We start from the raw sequence: 6,355 nt of genomic DNA on the forward strand, positions 1-6,355 counted from the left end.
CTACTTCTATCTGAAAAATCAAAAGCAAACTTGTAAAACAATCAAATCCTGAAGTATTGTAGGTCCATTAGACCCCCTGTGATGCTTGGGTAAACATACACAAGCCCAGTTAGATGGAGCATGAATGTGGGTCCACATCCTGGTTTGACACTTTTGCACATGAGCACACTCCTTGCCATTCTTCATACTGGGTGGGTAAACATATAGATTACTTCCTGTATCCCTCAGAGAGAGGTATTGAGACACATAGCTGGCTACTATTACAATGAAGTACAAATTTTCAGTAAAAAATTAAAAAATTGGTCTGCTGGACCTAGGCTTATGCATTGAGGATAATAACTCATCTTCTATGGGCCTCAGCATTGGATACTGAATTTTCCTGATTATTTAGATAAACTCAGATCATGAGAGAATCCAGGAAGACTGGACATTTTTTTTTTAATAGTTTAGCAGTTTTTTCTCACACAGAGCCAACTTTTTGGCCATGGGAACAGACTGAAGAAGTCTCCTGGGCAAGGGCCAATGGCCACGCTATGGAATGCCACTCTTTCAGTTCTTCCTCTTTAGCACTTCTTGGAAATCAAATGAATGAGGTGTTTGTCCTCTCCCAGGAAGGATGCTAAGGTTCTATAACAAAGTCCTGAGACCAACAAACGTGTGTCTCCTAAATGGTGCCCCAAATGTTGCCTTGTGACAAATGTCACACCACCTCCTTTTCCCACCTCTTTTCCCCCAAGCTGTCAACCTCCCCACTAATTTGGATGACTCAGTCTGCATTTGAACCCACTCCTCTCTAATTGCCCAAGCTAGGGGCTTGGCCCAGAAAGGGAACCTTGATGGTTTGGTAGTGAGCAGGTAATTGCCATGGGAACCCTCTGAGAGACTCTGAGAACACACCTGGGATGACTGGCCAACTCGTGAGGAAGCAGAAGCTTCCCCCCAGCCTCTCTTCTTGGCTCCAGAGATCTTCCTGCAGCTCTGACTCCAGACATATCTGCCTCCCCCTGACTGTGGTCTATTGAACATCTCCATGGAAGGAGGGCAGCAGGGACAGGGTGGGCACTGCCTGTGCCTACTATAGACTATTTTTTTTTTCTTCAATGTAGAGTTTATTTCAGGTTCCATTGAAAGCAGTTTTTAATACAGAGAACAACTGGAAGAGATAGACTGTTGGTGTGCTGGAAAGTCAAAACCAAGGCCTGGCACAAGCTAGGCAAGTCCTGTTCTGCTGCACTACATCCCCAGGTCTTCCTTTTCACTTGTCATTCAATTCATTTACCACACATTTAGTATTCAGCCACAGGCTATTCTGATAAAAGGACTCTCCCTCCACCTACATAAATGAGCACCACAGCACCACTGTACTTCATCATGGAGTCAAGCTAAGGATAAATGTGTTAAGGTCAAAAACTGTCTGGAGGTTATATGTAAGTATTAGGTCTAATGACACAAAAGGAAATTATTTTTAATTATTTTTTTCATTTTTTCCAACTTTAGTGAGCCCTGATTAGAGGTTCAATTTTGTTATTAAACCCAATAAAATGAAAATTGGAAGATAATTTTCAAGTTAGAATTTGGCCAGGTCATCATGATTAGCAGTGGTTTCAAAAGGAAAGATAATTGGGCTTTTAAATGAGTTTTGAAACTTACTGAAAAGTAAGATAAACACTGCAAAAGAAGTGCTGTTAGTAAGAGCTAATTTTAGGCAACTTGTTCGCGACATAACTTCCTTGTTCTAATACCTATATTTTCTATTGTGATTAGCTTAACTTTCCTTCTGATCTCCTTTGAAGAAAAGACTCCAAGGTCACTTGTCCTCTGGCCAGGAAAATTAGCTGGTGTTCTCAAATTTGATTATAGGAAATAGGACGAGTCAGCCAACTCAATAGTGGAAAGAGCAAGCACTCCTTCCCAAGCTCCTTGCCAATTTAATGGACTCCGAGGGAAGAGTTCAGCATGAGAAGATGAGACTTCTTTTCAACCAGTGTCAAAAGCACCACGCTTTATTATGTAGAAAGGGAGTCCTCCAATGACATTCTTTAATGGCAGCCTTGGGTGAATTTTGTGGAAGTATTCACTACATTTTAGAGAATGCTGCATTCACCAATTAATGCAATTCAAATACCACTCTGGCTGTGGGACTCTTTTGTGAGCCTAAACACAGTCGAGTTAAGGAAAGGAAAGAAAGAGACTCAGGGAAGAAGAAAGGAAATTAACTGGGTAAATTCTAATTTGGAAGGGAGATAAATGATAAATGGAAGAAAAATGCAAATGGCGGAGAGACAAATAGTTTTCCCTAATGTTTCCTGCAAATATTTTAGAGCTCAGATTCTACATGGGTACCTAAAGTGGAAAGATGAGTGATAAAATATCTTCAACCCTATTGGCTAATTTTTTTTTTGCTTTTTGGTGATACCAGGGATGGAACTTAGGACCCTGCCCTTGCACAGGTAGTCACTTCTACTGAGCTACATCGCCAGCCCTCTGCAACCCTATGGAATGTCATGGTCTACAATGTTTTTCTTCTCCTTTCTTAGGTAAGCAAAAATTACACTGTAAACTGTCACAAAAGAAAATACAGTACTGTTACTCACAAGTACAAAGTATACTCTGAACTAACTTTCCTTCTCCCTCCATCCCCAAAGAACTTGAGGAAAGGCTTTTTTCCTGGGGACTGCCTAGGTCCTTGGCACCAGCTTCTCTACTGCTGGTAGCATTAGGCATGCAACCTTCCCATTCCTATATGTGAAGGACAAGTTGACACTGATGCTACCAGGCAGGCTTCAACAAGTCTGTTCCAGTGGCACTCCTAAAGCCAGACTACAGCTCTCTTGCAGCAAACTCATCATTAACACTGTAGGTGTTTTTCTTTCTTTTTTTTTTTTACCCCCCGGAACCAGGAATTGAACTCCGGCCCCTGAGCTTTCCACTGAGCCATCTCGCTGGCTTCATTTTCTGAGTATGTACTTGATTACAGACGTGCAGGTTGATTTGTGATGAAGTTCCATATACTTAGTGTTAAGAAGATAGTTTGTGCTGGGGGTTCAGCATGGTCTTAGCATGAACTTGGTCTTGGAGTCATAGTACAGGCATTTTCACCACAGCAAGTAGTGAGTCACAACAAGGGCACCGCAGAAGTTGGGACTGCCAATCTCTCTCCCACAGGAGGCCACATCGAGGGCCTCACCCTGGCCAGGTGCGGAGATCTCAGGAAGCTGCAGTTAGACTCGTAGGTGGAGATCGGCGCTCTCTGTCGCGCCACTGCTAGGACTTAGGCCCGTGCTTTCCAATACCTGGGGCGACCCTGGGCCCAACCACAGCCTCAGCTCGCCCCTGCAGAGGCTGCAAGTTCCGAGAAGAAAAGCTGAGCCCAGGAAGCTTTTCAGTTCGCGTTACAGACTCCCCTATTTCTTTACAGAATGGCAGGCCCTGATCCACCCAGGTTGATCATAACCTCTTCGTAGTCTGCTGAATTGCGCCCCAAGTCACCCCTGGAATGCAGGGTCGGGTGACAGGAACAGGCGGTGCCAGTCCTGTCCCTGGTCTTTTTTCTTACAGAAGCCACCCTCTTCAGCTTGAGGTCTGACTAGGGTGCTAGGTGTGAGCGCAGACACCAGAATCCCGAAACGACAGGTCCCTGCTCCCAACCCTTCAATTCCAAAGCGCACCCGCCCTTGGAGGCAGTTTCGGGCTGCCGAGGCAGGAGGATGCGGGCAGGCGCGCGGTGCCCCTCGGCGGACGGCGAGAGGCTGCCTCCAGCGTCCCCGCCACCGAGGGTGGGGTCCCGAGCAGGGCGCAGCGCGCCAGGGCCGAGCGCGGCGTGCCAGGGCCGGGCGCCGGGTGCGCCCACAGTCACGCATTCCGCCCCCCGCTGCGCCCCGCCGGTCACGCCCCGTCGCCCCCAGCAGCGGCAGGCCGGGTGGCGCAGGGGAGCGGCGCGCCGCCCGCCAGAACCGCTGGCGGGGGCGGCGGGCGTGACCAGGACCCCGCGAGCCGGCCCGGAGGGCTACTATAGACTATTGCAGGTCCTCCCCTGCCTCTGCCCAGCACATTAGGTGACCTTCTTTGGTGTCCTTTCCCAGGTGACCCTGGCCACCTGTCCTCACTGACTTCCCTGGGAGCTGGAGGACCTCACTGTCCTTCAGCTGGTGGCCCCAGAGCCCAAGGCGGAGTCTGGCACTTGGGGGAAATGACTGACAAGTGGACGGGAAGGGGCATGGCAGGGATAGGTCAGCTATGATCTTCTTCACCAGCCAGTGGGGTGGGACGCACAGCAGGAGCCTGAGGCCACAACCAGAGTCCACCAGCAGCCCAGCAGGGATAGGCAGGGCTAAGGCGAGGGTGAGATGGGGAGAAGGCAGATGGGAAGTAGAGAGGGTAGTCACAAAAAGTTACGAGAGGCAGAGTCCCAATGTGCTCTTGAGTCTGGTGAGTCTTGGGAGCCTTTTCTCCTCTCAGCAGATCACATGGGTGGAGTGATAGAAAAGTCAAAGCCCCAGGGAAAGAAAGTAATTACACACGTGGTGACACTTCCTTTCTGCGTTCAGTAAAAATCAAGGGCACAGAGATCCTTGACTTTTAATGGAGGTTAGAGCTTGCCTGGCTCCACTCAGTTCTATGCATTTTAAAGAGAGAAGAAAACTAAGTCCCAGAGAAGAAATCAGTTTGTGTGATGAGTTTCCAGTCATCCAGTGAGGAGGAATTCCCACAGTCCCTTCTGGGCTCCTTTGTACAGCTGACTATGCCTCACCTGTGCTGGCCTAGCAGTGGGGCCCAGACCCCAGGGGCTGCTAAGCCAGCACTCCGCTGAGGGCCAGGCACACAGCAGAGTTTCTAGGGATTCTGACCCTGGCTGGTCTGTCTCAGTCCCAGAACTCCAGGAATAAATACCTTTATTCCAGGCTGTGCCCCAGGCTTCAAAAGGGGACCTCTTAGGCCTCTCAGCCTGGGGTGGGGACAGCTGGCCTAGGTGACAGGTGAACACTCAGCCTGGCTCTGCCCTCCAGATGCCAGCTGGCTCTGCCATGGGTTCTTCCTCCAGATGCTGCAGCTGGAATGTGCAGGCTCAAAGCCACATTCTTCTCTGACACCAGAGATAAGCGCAGGGACGGGGCTGATTGTGGGAGGACATGGTACCAGGTTTTCTGGTCTCCAGGAAGACCCAGTTGCCCCAGAATGGTATGCAGAAAGGAGCCCTGCCCGAGGCAGGGCCTAGGACAGCCAAGAGGGCTCCCTGCTGTAGTCAGCCTGCCTGTCACGAAATGATCTTGAGGACCTGACACTGTCGAGGTTTGACACACAGGCTTATTTTCTGTAAGGTGTTACCACTAGTAAGATTTCACAGAAGGATTTCTAGAATACTTAAAACATAAAATGACATCTTTCCATCCATTATGGAAGAGTAAAGATTCAAACTGGAAAGAGAGACCAGGCTTGAATCTGTCCCCTTCTCTTGCATGTGGTGTAGCGAGTCAGAGGAGTCAAAGGCCCTGTTGTTCTGCTAAATTACACTGTGAATTTGTCACGGCCAGGGGAAGAACATGAGAGAGCAGAACCTTAACCTGGGGTGTGGGACGCTGAATTCTCAGCCCAACGCCCATCCTATTTTGCTGGCTGCAAGGTCTGTGTATGCCTCTGTCTGTCTCACTTTTCATCTATAAAGTAAAGGAATTGGTTTAGCAATGTAGCACACACATCCTGTGAACACGGAGCTCATGACCTGATGCTCAGAGACTTGGAACTCAGAGTTGAACAGGACTTGCACCCCGCCTGTCCTCACGTCGTTAGCTGTGTGAAGGGGCAGATGACAGAAAGCAGCCTTGCGCATGGCGCTGAACTCAGTTCTGTTAGTATGGGCAGTGGGTCTAGGTTTTCACTGCTCTGGTCTTGGGACCTGGCAGAACCCATGACCAGGTATGCACTCTGGTTTGGATATGAACTGGCCCCAAAGGCCCATGAGTCTGGGAGGTGGTGGCAGCTTTAAGAAAGGGGAGTAAGAAGACCCGGGCCGCGGGATCCTGAATAGACCCAGAGCGCAGGCCCCGCAAGTAAGTGACACGACCCAGGCTGCGGGATCCTGAACAGACCCAGAGCGCAGGTCCGGCAGAGTGAGATGCCCTGGGACCCTCCGGATCCTGTGAGTGAGACGACCCAGGCTGCGGGATCCTGAACAGACCCAGAGCGCAGGTCCGGCAGAGTGAGATGCCCTGGGACCCTCCGGATCCTGAATAGACCAGGAGCGCAGGTGCTGTGAGTGAGTGAGGCGACCCAGGCCGCGGGATCCTGAACAGACTCAGAGGGCAGGCCCAGCACGGAACCCTTCAGCAGAACTCCCTGCAAAGAGGCTAGAGGCAAG

This window comes from Octodon degus, unplaced genomic scaffold (genome assembly GCF_000260255.1).
Source record: "Octodon degus isolate 3935 unplaced genomic scaffold, OctDeg1.0 scaffold00060, whole genome shotgun sequence".
In the NCBI taxonomy this organism is placed as follows: Eukaryota; Metazoa; Chordata; class Mammalia; order Rodentia; family Octodontidae; genus Octodon; species Octodon degus.